A 15638-nucleotide genomic window follows, 5' to 3' on the forward strand; every position below is an offset into this window, starting at 1 on the left:
AGACAGACAGAGACAAGCACAGCCCAACTGAGGAGTGCTCTAAAGGAAGTAAAAACAGTCCTTGGCACAGCACAAATTGCAAGGGACCCCAACCAGGAGACTCAAGAAAAGCTTCTTGGAGGAGGTGGCTTTTGATGTAGTCTTAATGACCTGGGTTTGCAGCTTAGGTGGGACTGAAGAGGACTTCCTTTCCCTCACCCAGACCAGCAGCCAGTTGGCTGATGTAGCTTTTTGTATCCTTCTCTCCACATAGTCCTGAGTTCGAACTTTCCTTGTTCCGGCATAAACCAAGACTGTTACATTTAGTGCCACTAGATGGTAGCACTTGGTCAAAAGTGCTTACAATGGGTGTTAAATTGCAAAGTTGGTTGGTTTGGGTTTTGGCTTTGGGAGGGTGGTATTTTGGGGGGAAGGGTTTACTTTAATTATTAACTTGTACATAGCACTATATTTGCATACTGAAAAAGGTTAAAATCAAGCAAATACTAGGGGGTATAGGATATATAGGCTACTATAACCGTAATAGTTTGGAAGTTGCTACTAAAAAAAAAAAGAAAAAAAGAAATATGTTCCTACAGAACTAGCAATTCTGAAATTTTCCCTATGAGGACTGTCTCTCCTTGCTACGTCCTCTGCCTCCCCCTGGCAGGCCCTGGGTGTACTCACTTCAGTGATGTTACACTACATTTTTTTTCTTGATCTCAAGGTGGCAGGGTCTTCTATCACTTTTGCCTGTTCTGAAGCATCTGGGTTAAGTAGATGATTAGAAAACTGCGATTGTCAAAAATGTTTGTAATCTGTTAGGATCAGAAGGTAGAATGGACTCTCCCCACATTTTGTAGATGCAACCAAATAAGTGGAAGAGGCGATCTCATCTCCAAGGTCAGCTGGTTCCTTTCCGAGCAATCTCCTTTTTTATGGAATTAAGATTCTTATTTCCTAATAGCCAGTCTAGCATCATCTTCATTTTCCAGACTTTATCCCCAAGGAAACTATGTGAGGGGACTTCAGAAAGTGTGCGGAGAAATAGAATACAAGAAATGAGTTTATCCTGGTGCAAAAATATTTTGAAATCCATGCATAATTTTTTATAATACACATGCTACATGAACTTTTTGAAGACCTCTTGTACTTTAAAGAATCTCTTGTAAGGCAGTTATTCATTCGGCAAATGTGTATTAAGAATTGCTAGGTGCACTCCATAAAAGTGTACAGTCAAGGCTGATACGGTAGGCAGACATTAACAAGCGGAGAAAGCAAAGGGTATTACATGACTGAGTTTCTCAGCAAAGGAATGACTTTTTCTTAGGTGAATACAAATGAAAGAAGAATAAAAAATGATGGACTGCTTCATCAGCATCTCATGAGTTGGGTAAATGATATACGGTGAAAACGGGACCAGCCAAATGGTGTCATGGCTTGGCTCCCACATGGCCAAATGTGCAGTGTGAGTCCCACGCTTGGCCACTTGAAAACCACACCAGTCATGCATGCCTAAAGTCCTGACAGGAGAATGTAGGAGAAGGGTTTTTGTGTGGCCATCTCTGTGAGGAGTGCTTTCTCATTTCTCTCTCTCTCTTTCTCTCTCTCTCTCTCTCTGGTGAGCACATGTGCTCTATAACAAATTAAAAATTAATTAATTAATTAAAAATAATAGAGTGAAAAAAGTGCAGGCAGGGGATATAAACAGCCTCTGGAGCTTGGAAGAGGTGCAGCAGAGAAGCAGCAAGTTGACCTTACGAGTCAGGAGAATGCAAAGATACCTGCCCTATCTGCACATTGCTATGGAGAAGGTTTATGAAGGATTCCTGCATTTCTTGTGGGTTTAGAGCAGCTGTGGAAGGCGTGGGACATGGGCCAAACCCACCTCTCCAGCAGTCTCCTCAGAAGAGGAGAGGTTGGGCCTGCCGTGGCCGTGAAGTAGGCTACATCACCTGTGCTCGGCGATCCCTGACAGTGGAGAGAACAGAGGTGCCCACTTGTCCTCTGAAGACCCCAGATAAAGCTCCCTATGCTTGTTGCCATGGTAATGTCTAAGGTTAAAAGGAGAGAGAAAGAGGAAGGAGGAGGGAAAGATAAAAGAAGGGTTATGGAAGAGTGTTTAGAAGTATGAGGAAAGCACTGAAAAAAAATTAGCTAAAAGATGCAATGATATCATTACTTTTTATGAGTGTTTTTTTAAATTCTGAGAAGGTTCTCAGATTCTCAAATTTAGTGCATGTCACTTCAAATGTGAAGGGAGCTTCCTAAATCCCCAGGCCCTGCCCTCAAAGACTCTGACCCATAAGGCTCTCATGGACCCAGACATCTGCATGGGAAATCCTATAATCCCAGTGGAGCCAGGAGGACCATTTTGCTCTAGATTATAAACCTGAGTACAGAGTAGGGTATAGCTGACTCTTCCAGGCCTCTTCTTCCCTCTCCTTCTTAGCTGTGTGACTTTGAGAAAATCATTTCTCTTCTCTTTTCGCTCATCAGTTAAGAAGGAATGGCATTGGATTGTGGCTTCTTGAAACTTGAGAGAGGCTGAGATTGAGAATCTGATAAAAGCCTTATGAGAAAAATGTAATATGAAAATATGAAGACGGTTCAGGCTTTCCTGGACTCTTTGGGGTCCTGTAGATTCCTAGTTACCATCTCTCAAAGGACAGGTCCCTGTGAACTCTGATACTCAAAGATGGTCTTGGTTCTGGGTGCTGTGGGATGCTGGCTGGGGAGAGAGGGCAAGACCCAATCTAGACAACGACTTTAGAATCCCAACCTGTGGGTGGCCCCGTGGCATACATTGAATGGGTACTTCATACCATCTTTTTTAGGATCAAAGAGGTGGTCACTAACTTGGCAGGTATAAATGATACCAATCTCCCCCACCTTCACCAACACACCAGTGGCAAAGCCTCCTGGGAGTACTGAGGGACTGAGAATAGCCAGAGAAATAGTGAAACATCTCAAAAGAGCTGTATGTAACCAGAAGCTGACTATCAAGAAGGATAAATGGGTCAAAACCTAGCGGTAAGGGAGTCAGATTCCACATGGCCAACCATGGCATTCTGGGAAAGCAGCTTGAAAAAAACAAGTCAGGTACTTGTGCATGCCCCAAATCTCAATAGGATGGAGAAATGAAAGAGTAAGGAGTTTGATATGACCATGTCCCATGGTGGATGGGGGGGGGCAGTGATCTCTCTCTCTCTCTTTGTCTCTGTCATTCTGTCTCTTCCTCCTGGAAAATGGAAAGAAATAAGCTGGAAGTAAGGAAAAAGGGATGGAAGGAGAGAGGAAGCATGGAAGGAAGGAAAGAAAGAAAAGAAAAGAAAGAAGGAAGGGAAGAAGGAAGGGAGGAAGAAAGGAAGAGAAACTATACTAGGAAAGCTCATATCTGCTGGGAAAGGGAAGAACAATTGTGAGGGCCAAAGGTCTTTAGCCATCTCTGTCTCAAACCTGAGGAGACCTTTCATCCAGACAAGCCACAGTACAACCCTGCCCCTTATCTAGGGCCATCAGAGACTTCTGGGTTGAGTGCTGATATCAGATCAGTCCAGCCCCATCAAAGGAGCCATTGGCTCCTGCTGCTTTCCTAATCTCAATGGGATTAATAGAACCCACTGGCTCTTGGCCAGCTGGTCATTGGTCATAGGGCCAAGTCCTTAGGAAGGGCAAGCTTAGGTCACTCAGGCTATTAGCCATCTGCTGGGATACGTGTGCTGGTCTGGGGCTCCCAGTCATAGTCCATCAAACCTCAGTCTGGAAGGGAAGCCCTCTACATGGGGGAGGGAGAAAGTGGGGACACATCAGACTGCACGCCTACTCAAGATATTTATTTTCTTCATCAGCCTGCTGTACTCCTCTTCTCATAGCCAGTCTGAAAATCCCACTATTACAGTGTGACTGGGTTACATAACCATAGGACCAGATTGTCAACTGTTCTGTACGAGATTATGCTTTTCCTGTTTTTTAATTTACAGTGTGAGTGTTTATCTATGGTATTTGTTATTATTGTTAATTTTAACATCTTTGCAACCCATTTTTTTAAAGAGAGGTTTTTGCTGTAGGGTGTGTGTGCTCTCAAGAGAGACAGAGAGACAGAAAGTGAGAAATCATTCCCAAGGTGGGGGTGGTCACACCACAATCCCTTCTCCTTCATTATTCTCTCAGGATTTTGGGCATGCACACACACATGCCTGGCGTGAGTTTTAAGTGACTGAGTCTGAGACTCAAAGCACAGTCAGCTGTGGGAGAGTCCAGTGACGTAACTACTATACCATCTGCTGGTCCCCTCAATTCTTTGTTTGTGTGTATATGTGTGTTTGAGTTGGTGTTTTGTTTTGTTTTATTGTTTTGTTTTAGATAGGGTCTCACTGCATCATGATCCTCCTGCTTCTGTCTCCCAAGTAGCTGGAACTATAAGCATGCCATCACCACACCCAGTTTTTAGGGTGGCTGGCAATCAAACCCATTTGGCCTCAGCTTTCTGAGCAGTAGTAGCCAATGTACCACAGCCGGGCTCCCAAATTATTTTGTAAAGGTTAGAGGTTTATGAAATCCAAAAAGTGGAACACTAGGCTCTAAAGCAGGCTTGCTAAAATCCCCTCTTTTCTGCACCCTGCCTGGGTGCAGTGAAGATCTACTTATTCCACTGGACTTCTTCTATCACTTAATCTGGTTGACACTGAAAACTACAAAACAATGAAAATAGGCAACATACACCCGGAATTACTGGCCCCAGACCTAGATAGAGATGATTCACGGAATCTCTACTCAACTCAGAAAGAAGGTGTCCTCCAGAATGAAAATTAGAAGTTATCCAAAAGCTATTCCAGGCCAGCCAATGGCACGGTGATTAAGGCGACTGGATCCCTCATGACCCAGTCACAGTAGTGCAAATTGTAAGACACCATTGGATGATGGCTGAGGTCACATGGAAGGCCTAGAGTGGGACAACCTGGGACGGGCCTGGTGTGGTGCCACACACCTGTAATTCTAGCTAATTGGAAGGCTAGAACAGAAGATTGCAACTCTAAGACCCTGTCAAAAATATCCCCCCTCTCTGTCTCTCTTGCTCACACACACACACACCCATACACACACACTCATACAGAAGAAAATTATGGCAAGGACATTGAAATAATTATCTTTGTATTTTATATGTTCACCATGTCAGTTAGAGATAGGAAAGATCTGAAAAACAAACAAAATTCATTAAATTTTCAGAGATAAAAAACACAATGGCTGAATATCTGAGATGAACAATACACTGGATGGGATACAAAGAATATGAGACACCACAAAAGAAAAGATTAGTGAACCTGAAGACATTGCAGTAATTACTATACCAACTGACAAACAGAGAGAACAAGAATTTTAAAAATAAACAGAGGATCAGTGAACTATGAGACTTTGAACAGTCTAATAGACGTATGATTGGCGTCCCCAAAGGAGAAGAGAAAGAAGGAGGTACAAAAAAATATTTGGGGAAATAATCCCCCTAAGTTCCAAAATTGATGAAAACTGTTAACATTCAGATCTAGGAAGCTTAACAAACCCTAACCTTGGGGAAAAACACACACAGGCACACACACACACACACACACACACACACACACACACATGGAAAGGCTACTTCAACACATTATCAGCAAATTATTTAAAACTAATGGTAAAAAGAAAAATATTTAAAGACAGAAAAAGAGATGTGTTACATAGAAGAATAAAGGTAAAAATGATAGACGATTTCTTGTAGGAAATAATATGATCACAAAATGTAAAGCAGCATCTTCAAAGTAACAAGAGAAAATGCCCTGTCAACCTAGAATTCTATGTCAGTGAAAATATTTTTAAGAAATAAAGGCAAAATAAAGAATGCTTTAGACAAGCAGAAGCTAAAAGAATTCATAACTAGCAGATTCCTACTATAAAAAATGTTAAGGAAGTCCTGTAAGAAGAGGGAAAATTATGGCAGGTAGAAGTCTGGATCTACACAAAGGAATGGAGAGATAAGGAAATTGTAAGTATGTGGTAAGATTTTAATTGCATTAAATTCTGGTGCATGTGTGTGTGTGTGTGCCCCAAATCCCAACAGGATGGAGAAATGGAGGAGAAGGGATTACCATATGACCACACCCTACTGGGGGATGCTTTTTCTCTCTCCCTTTCTTCCTCTGTCTCTTTCTGGTGAGTACACGTGTCCTCTGGCAATTAAAAAAAAAACAACCATAATTGACTGGTTAAACATAAATAATAACAATGTAATGTGGATTTTATAATGTACAAAACGTAAAGTATATGACAACAGTAGCACAAAAGTCTGGAGGGAAGAAAGGAAGGTATACTGCTTTAGGGTACCGACACTATACATGAAAAGGTATAATATCAGTTAAAGAGAGTGTGTGATAAGTTAAGATGTGTACTCTAAACCCTAAAGCAATCACAAAGATAATAAAGATTTCATAGTTAATAAACCAACAGAGAGGATAAAATAGAAACATAAAGCATGTAATTAACTTAAAAGAAGATAGAAAAAGAGAGTAAAGAACAAATGGACAAATAGTAAACAAGTAACATGGTAGATTTAAACCTAATGCTATCAATGAATACATTAAAATGAATGGTCTAGGGTCAGCCCCACAGCTCAGCAGTTAAGTGAGCTGGATCCTACATAGCCAACTGTGGTCCAAATCCTGGCCCTGGTGGCTTGAAAACCACACCAGGCACTAGTGCCAAAAATCCCAACAGGATGGAGAAATGGAAGAAAGGGGATTATGGGGTGACCATGCCTTATTGGGAATGCTTTCTCCTTCTCCCTCTCTTGCTCTGTCTCTCTCTTTCAAGTGCTCTTAGAAATTTTTTAAAAAGCATGAAAAATTTAAATATAAAAATGTTTATAAAATAAGGATAAAAGAAAGAAAATATTTTGGTGTAGCTGCACAATGTGTTGTTTTAAACTAAATACAATACTATTACAAAAGAGTCAAAAAACGCTGAAAAAATTTAAAAGTTTATATAGTAAAAAAGTATGGTGGTATATTAAACTAAGATGTACAACTGAAGAAAAACCCTTTATAAATTCAATCTAGCCTAAGTGTGTGGTCTTTATAAAGTCTATTATAGTGTATGATAATGGCCTTCAGATTCCCTAACAGCTCACTCACTGATTCATCCAGAGCAAGTTTCAGTACCTTTTTTTATTTTTAGAGTTTTGCCATAGAGCTTGTGTGCTCATGGAAGAGAGAGGAAAAGCGAGAAATCACCCCCTTCCTCAGGGGGATGATCATGCCACAAGCCTTTCTTCTCCTTACTCCTCTAGGATTTTGGACACACACACACATATGCCCAGCATGAATTTCAAGTCAAGAGGTCTAGGTCTTGAACTGTAGTTGGTCATGTGGGAGTCCAGCACCTTAACCACCATGCCATCTACTGCCACCCATGTGTACTGTTTTTTTATAAGTGCATCGTTTTTATCTTGTATATCATATTCTTACTATCCCTTTTATTTATAGAGAGAGATGCTTAGATACACAAGCACTTACTGTTGTGTTATAATTGCTTACAGTATTTAGTACAGCAACAAGCCATACAGGTGTGCTTAAGAACAATAGGCTATACCAGATGTATCCCCATCATGACACGTGACTGCATGCTAAGAAGCAATCAAAGGCATCTATGCATTTATGTAGAGAAACATTCAAATGCCAGCGCCAACTTTAACACAAGAATTCTAGAACTTTGGCCTCTTATCATTGTTCATGAAAGCAATGTTGGGATCTCAGTACTATATTTTATATTCTGGCCCTGCTTTTTACCATTGAAGTAACAGGCTTCAGGAAGATTGAGTGAGTTGCCCAGTCCCAAACCTGAATATTCCTATGCTTTCAACTTCTACACAGTACCCTGGGAGTAACGTGTCTCCAGCTCATGATATCTTCCATCTTTGTCCATTAGGAAGATTTCCACAGGACCAATCTCCACTAATCCCCTCAGCAATGTGGAGGCACAGCCGAGCTGACCCCTGGGAAAAATCATAGTTCTGCAAACTCCTCAAGGACAATAGCTGCAACTTGTTGATATTTGGGGTATTAACGAGGGAAGAGCAAAGTTCTGGCACAAAGTATGAGGGATTTTGAAGAGTTTGTGGAAAAACAGAATAAAGTACAAGTTTATTTCAGTGCAAAAAAAAGTTTGAAATCCATGCATAGTTTTCTCATGATATGCCTTTTCCTTGAATTTTTTTGAAGACTCCCCTCCCCATAATGCTTAATAAATGTTTGTTGAATTAGTGTATAACTAAATTACTTCTTTTTAAATAATTATTTATTAAATTTTATTTATTAATTCATTTATTTTTAATTTGAGAGAGAGAGAACGTGGGGGGGGGAGAAAGCAAGCCACCAGGTCCAGGACTCCAACCATGGTCAGCCATGTGGGAGTGTCCAGTGCCTTAACCATCATGCCACCTGCTTGTCCCCACTAAATTACTTCTTATTCTGTAAATAAGAAATTTGTGGACAGAGAAACTAATGCACCCCAAGACTGTGTAGCCAGGAATCCACAATATCTGATTTTAAATTTCTTGCCATCCATCCAGGAGAAAAGAAGACATGAACCTAGGTAAGGCTGTAAAGTAGAGTGATCCAAGCATTCCAAGCAGCTAACTCTAGCCTCTGCAGCATCCTTTATGTGCCTCCCCTTAACTCAGCCCTTCTTCAAGTGTGTTGTAATTGTTTGTTTCTTAGCTTGTACAGCATGCTCCAAGATCAAGATTCAAACACTCGACACCCTTAAAGGTCAACTCTGTCTCTCATTAACCTTTTGTTTGTTATTTCCAAAAGATACATGTGCTCGCTAGAGATGGAGAGAGATAGGGAGAGAGAGAGAAAGAACCCCAAGTGAGGCATGGTCACATGACATTCCCTTTCTTCCATTTCTCCATTCCATCAGAATTTGAGGCATGCATGCACATGCACCTGGTGTTTTTTAAGCCACCAGGCCAGGATTCAAGTCATGGTTGGCCATCTGGGATCTGGCTCCTAACGCACAGCACTTAACAACTGTGCCACAAAGCCAGCTCTCTCATTTATCTCAAATCACTACAAATTTACCACGGTGCCTAGCCGTCTGCTGATCTTCAAATTTTTGATAAGCTGAGTTGGCTTGGTGGTGCAGCAGTAATGTACTACTCAAGTGATGCTGGATCCCCATGGAAAATGGTGAGTTCTGTTACCTAGCTGAACTGTCCACACTAATCACATGTGCCCATGATTTTGGCTAGCTGGAAGGCTTGAGGGGATTGCACCATGAGAATCTGTTGAGGGTGCCTGTCTCTCTCTGTCTCTCCTTCCTCTCTCTCTCTTCCCCTCACTGTCATGCAATAAACAAACAAACAAACAAACAAAAAAAGAGTGGTCCAAACAAGAGGGGCATAGGTTTATAGCAGGAGAGTTCAGGAGAAAATATTTCCAGCTAGAAGACAGGGAAGCAGAAGAGACAATACTAACTTCATCACCCACCACAACAGATGGCATTAACATCTTCATGGTAACCAAGCTGGGCTTCCAGGGAGGTCTTCAACTCCTCCCAGTCCCTCTTGCCCACCTATAGCAAATCCCCAAATGCTCTCTGTCACAATTACAGAATGGTTCTCCACTTTATGCTCCCCTGCCTACTCCCAAATTAAAATCCTTGTTCTCTCTTAGCCCAATTTTTGCAAGAGTTTTTGAGCCCACTTATATCCCACTAACTCTTACTCTTCCATTACATCTTTCCAGCTTCTTTGAGAGTAATCTCCCCTAATCACAAATTTGATCATGTCACTCCTCCGCCTAAGAACTTTTGCTAACTTTCCATCATCTCAAACAGTAACTCCAAAATGTCATATATCAGTTTCACTTGCTGTTGAGTGGCTTTGGTGGAATCTAAGCTTGAGGAAAGCAACCCAGAAGGAAAGAATAAAATGATACTTGGGATTATAATGGAGCACAAGATGCATGTTTACAGTATGGCCCAGATTGGGTATGACAATAAATCCAATATTGGAAGAATCATATATACTTACTTTAAAACAATAGAATTCAGAGCCAGACACATAGCCTAGTGACTTAGGGAGCCAGATCTTACATGGCCTATTGTGGTTCAAATTCCAGTGATGGAGGCTTGAAAAACATGCTGGGCATGCATTGTGTGTGCCCCAAATCCCAAAATGCTGTAGAAATGGAAGAGAAATGTCAATGCCCCATCAGGAGGGTGCTTCCTCACTCTCCCTCTCTCTCTGTCTCTCTGGCAAGAGTATGCACCTTTTGGCAATTATAAAATTAGAATTCAAAGAAATATGTTTTACACCAGACTGTGACCTGGTAATTAAGACAGATGTATCCCACATAACCAACCTTGCAGTTCAAGTCCCAGACCCAGTGACTTGAAAAACACCACAGGTGAGTGTGTGTGTGTGTGTGTGTGTGTGTATGCCCAAAATCCCAAAAGAAGGGAGAGATGGAGGAGAAAGGATTGTAATGCGACCATACCCCATGGGGGCATGGTGCTTTCTCCTCTCCCTCTCTCTCTGTCTCTCTGGAAAGCACACACAACCTCTGACAACTTTACATTTTTATATATATAAAATATTATATAAAATTATATCTATATATACACACAAAATATTATATATAAAATACTATATATATATATACATATATATACATTGCATCTCTACTAAACATAGGAGGAGCCCAGAAGGCACCTCAGGAGCTTTCATTTTTGGATATCTCTCTTTGCACATGTGGTCTGTCAGTTTATTTGGTCTAGAGTAGCAGAATATTTTGGAACCAACTGTAATCCAGAATGACCTAGGAAGGTAATGGCAGCTGGACTATTGTCCTATCAATATTTTCTAGGCACATACTCCATGGAAGAAGTGTAGTGCTAAGCTCTAGTTTAGAATAATGTTCAGAAAAGTAACCAAGTTATACTTTCAAAAATTGGAATATGGTAGTGTCAGATGGTCATGCAGCAATAAAACATAACACTCTGCAAGGCCAACTCACGGAGGAAGGTTCCAGATTGGCATCTAGAGACATAGCTGAGTAAGCCAGGCACACATGTGCCCATGATCCAAGGCTGACTGAAGCTAACAGTAAATCACAGGGGTGCAGGTTAGGGGTGGCAAGCTGGTCCAGCATTTCTAGGAAGAGATTTCCCTTTGAAGTGTCAAGCTGACTTTGAAGCCAACTAGACTAGCTTTCAACCCTCAAGGGGCCAGGGACACAGGGACAAAGGGCAATTAAACACTACTAGCTTTTACAGCCAAAATCAGGGCCTTATGAGGCAGCTTTGCAGATAAGGTCTGAGTTCTTTCTTGATTACATCAGCCTGCACATTATCTCCACTGCCTGCCACATCATCCACAGACTTTTCCACTCTACTCTGTAAAGGAGACTTTTCACTGTATGGGGTAAAGGAGAACTTAATGAGGCCCTAAAGCATATCATAGGAATTTATCATTGTATACAAGATCATTCCAGAAGTCATTGCATAAGGGGAAGGTTTGTTTATTGAACACTTTTCTGTGTAATCTATGTAGTGTGCTTCCAGAGCAAACCAGTGCCTACATTTATTTTTATTTCATTTTATTTTATTCTTATTTTTTTATATTCAATCACTGTATATTTTTTCAAAATTGAGAATGAATTTTCCCAGCAAGAATACCCTGTTAGTCCAAAGAAATTACCATACATGTTGTCATCAACAGATAATTTTTCATTTTTTGTCCATTGAATATTTTTCTTCCTTGATTCCCTCCTCCTGCCCCCCATTTCCAATCCTCTCATACTGTCTCTGATATCCATAGTTGCTTTCCTTGCTTTTATGCCTTCCAATATTTTAGTTTCTGCCATTGAGTGCAGACATTTTGTATATATTAAGTGGGGACATACAATGGTTCTCTTTCATAGTCTAGCTTGCTTCACTTAACATTAAATCTTCCATATTTGTTCACTTTCTGTCAAATGCCTGGGTCTCATTGTTCTTTATATCTGAGTAGTATTCCACAGGGTATATGTGCCACACTTTTTCAATCCAGTCATCTGTTCTTGGACATTTGGGTTGATTCCATGTCTTAGCAATTGAGAATAAAGCTGCAATAAACATAGATATGCAAGTGTTTTCCAAATGATTGTATTTCTCTCCTTTGGGTAGATACCCAGGAGTGGAATTATTAGATCATATGATAGTTCATTTGAAGTTCTTTTAGGAACTTTCATATTGTTCTCCACAATGGCTATACTAATTTACATTCCCACTAACAGTGTAGGGGATTTCCCTTTTCACTGTTGCCTTGCCAGCAAATATCATCTTTAGTTTTTTAATCTTAGTCATTCTGAGTAAGGTTAGGTGGTATCTCACTGTGGTTTTGACTTGCACTTCCTTTACGATAATGGATGTTGAGCATTTTTCCATGTGCTTTTTGACTTGTTCATATGTCTTGTTTATCTTTTAATTCAACTGATTTTTTTAAAATGGATAATCTGCTTAAGTTCCCTGTATATTTTGGTTATCAGCTCCTTATCCAAGGCAGAATTTGCAAATATGTTCTCCCATTCTGAGGGTTATCTCCTCACTTTAATTATTGTTTCTTTTGTTGTGCAGAAGCTTTTTAACCTGATGTAATACCACTTGCCTATTTTCGGTATTATAGCCCATGTTTTAGAGGTCTTATTTAAGAAATCTTTGCTTACTCCTAAGTCTCCAAGAGTGTCCCCTGTGTTTTCCACAAGTAGTTTACAATTTTTAATAAATAATTACTTGGCCCCTGCTCTGAGTTCTTCAAACAGGTAAGTCTTTCAAAATGCCAGAAACTTTGAATGGTTCATTCAGGCAGATCTTATTCCAGGTACTGCACAGTTGTTATAGGGGAATTCTTTAATAAACTTCTCATGATGGGAGAGAAAAATAGGTAAAACAAAGCTTAAAATGTCTTTAAATATTTATTCTTTGTGTTTGACTTGTGTGTGTGTGTGTGTGTGTGTGTGTGTGTGTTTTGGTGTTTGCCATAGGGTGTGTGCACTCACCAGAGAGAGACAGTGAGAGGAAAAGTGAGACAACACCCCAAGGGAGGATGGTCATGCCACAATCCCTTCTCCTCCATTCTCCTCTCAAGATTCTGAGCACACACATGCACACATGCATCTGGCATGATTTTCAAGCCTCCAGGTCCAGGACTTAAACCACAGTTGGCCATGTGGGAGTCCAGCATTTTAATTACTATGCCATCTACTGACCCCTAAATATTATTTTCTTAACTGCCAGAGATTGCATGTGCTTGCCAGAGAGAAATAGACAGAGAAATAGACAGAGAGAGAGGTAGAAAGCACCCCCCTACCACCAACATGGAGCATAGTCATACCATAATCCCTTCGCCTCCATCTCTCCCTCATTTTTGGAATTGTGGGCACTCAAGGACATGTATCTGATATGTTTCTCAAGTCACTGGGACTCAAACTGCATGATCAATCATGTAGAATCTAGCTCCCCTTACCACTGAGCCACAGTGCTGGCTCATCTTTAAACATTGTTTTAATTCAAGTGTTTATATGTACATCATGAATTCCTATGAGTGAACATTCAGGACTGAGGTCATGGCCAGTTGAGCTGATATAAAAGCTTTCTGCAGCATGGCTAGACTGTACAGGTTGAAGTATAACAGTTTCTGAGATCTATATAGGTAAGAGCATAAGGGAAAAAAATAAATAAATAAAACCCAGAAACCCTCAGGTGCCAGGAACACAAGGGCAGTGAGCTGAGGCTGGGATATCTGAGATGGTTACCAGACCTGGAAACAGACCTGGATAGCCGGGACCTTGGACATTCATGGTCCCTCAGAGCAGCGCATGAGGCTCCAGGCCTGTAAACGACACAGCAGTACCTTCGACAAACCAAGCACTGGAGATAGCTGCCCACTGGCCCAGTGAAGTGGGAAGGAACTTGTCCTCAAGCCAAGAAAAAAAACATAAAAATTGGTCCTGAGCTGGTGATACCGCTGGGGTACCTGGCAGATGCAAAGGCAAAGTGCTCTGATATCCCGTGATAGGAGCTTCATGTACCCAAGGTCTTGACGGTTTACAGTTCTTTTGCAAGGCCAAGCATGTTGTGACTAACAGATAAGGAAGTGGAGGCTCAGCAAGGCTCCAGGAGTACACATCAGGAATAAAGAAGAGCTGGGCCTCTCCAGTCCCAGAGGACTTCCCCCCTGCCTCTAGCAGAAGTATGGACTCCTTGGGGCACCTCTTATGGCCCAAATACCCAGGAAATGGCCCAGCTGGTACCACAGGCACTGGGAGGTCAGGTGCAAGTGCAGAGGGGCCTGAGATGAATGCCTATCCAGTTCTGGCCACCAAGAGGTCCCTCCCCTCCCTCCCAGGCCTCCACACTGGCCAGCTGAGCGCTTGAGCAGAGGAGATGTCTAGTGGGGACCAAGAGGAGCCAAAGCCTTTGGGCTGACATAAATCCAAAGCTGTGCCATGGAATTGGAGTCTTGTGTGTGTGTGTGTGTGTTTTCTTTAAAGCCACTTGAACTTTGTCATTGCAATTAAGCTTATCTCTTCTCATGTTTGCTCAGCTAGTGGGTGGAAGAAGTCATTACCCTTTCCTAAATTTATGGAAAACTAAACACAGGTAGGAATTTGTGAAATGGCTACTAGTCTTTCTGGCCTCAAGATTTAAAAAAAAAAAAAAACCCACCAGTGAACAAAAGGAAACTACTCGGTGTTGCCTGGAAATGGCCAAGTAGAGGATCTGAGGGAGAGAGGGTTCTCACCTTGTGTCTGTCAGTCTTATCTACTACTTTTCTGTCTGTCAGGCTGCCCATCTGCCAGGGGAAACTGTCAGATCCTCACTGGCCATGCCAGGCACTTGACTGGCCAGAGCCAGCCCCATCCCTGAGTGCTGGGTCTGCAGGTGCTGCCTAGACAGGGTGGGGGGAAGTGCAGAGCCAGGCAGGAGGGTCCGCAGGGAGTGGGTTCACGGGTCCTGCTATTCCTCAGACACTACAAGAGGCAGTTCCAGAGGTATTTGCGACAGGTGCTGACCTGCCCTGTGAAGTAACATTTGTGATCCCCTCAAGCCACAGACTACAACCCTGTGGGGCATATCTTCTGAAATCTATGATCAAGGCACGAGATCTGGATTTATATGCTAGACGCCCCTTTATCTGAGCAGGCAGCTGAGTGCCTGAGAGGGCATGGCATATCCAAGATGTTGCTGTAAGATTCTCTCAGTAAGTACCTGATGAATGGGGTCACTGACTGTCCTTGGTTATTTTGTCATTAGTTTCATGCTACCAAGTTCCTAAACGTCCCATTTAAGCAAGTTGTTATAGACTTGCTCCCTGACAAGGGCTAGAAGAGTTCTTAAAGTAGGCTGAAAGTGGGGTGGGTGGGGTGGGTGGGGTGCGTGGGGTCTCCAGTAGACTTAAATTTGGTTCTGTGCTCAACCACTAGTCATTAGATAGACATATGCCAGTTATTAGTCCAGGTTGTAGATGGTATATATGTCCCAGACAAAAGAACTTTAATTCCTCCGAGGCCCTCCCTAAGATTTCTGGAGACTCCTGGGGAACTGCATCCCCGTGGACACTCCTTCCTGGTGCTGCTGTC

This window comes from Tupaia chinensis, unplaced genomic scaffold (genome assembly GCF_000334495.1).
Source record: "Tupaia chinensis unplaced genomic scaffold, TupChi_1.0 Scaffold145741_1, whole genome shotgun sequence".
Classification (NCBI taxonomy): Eukaryota; Metazoa; Chordata; class Mammalia; order Scandentia; family Tupaiidae; genus Tupaia; species Tupaia belangeri.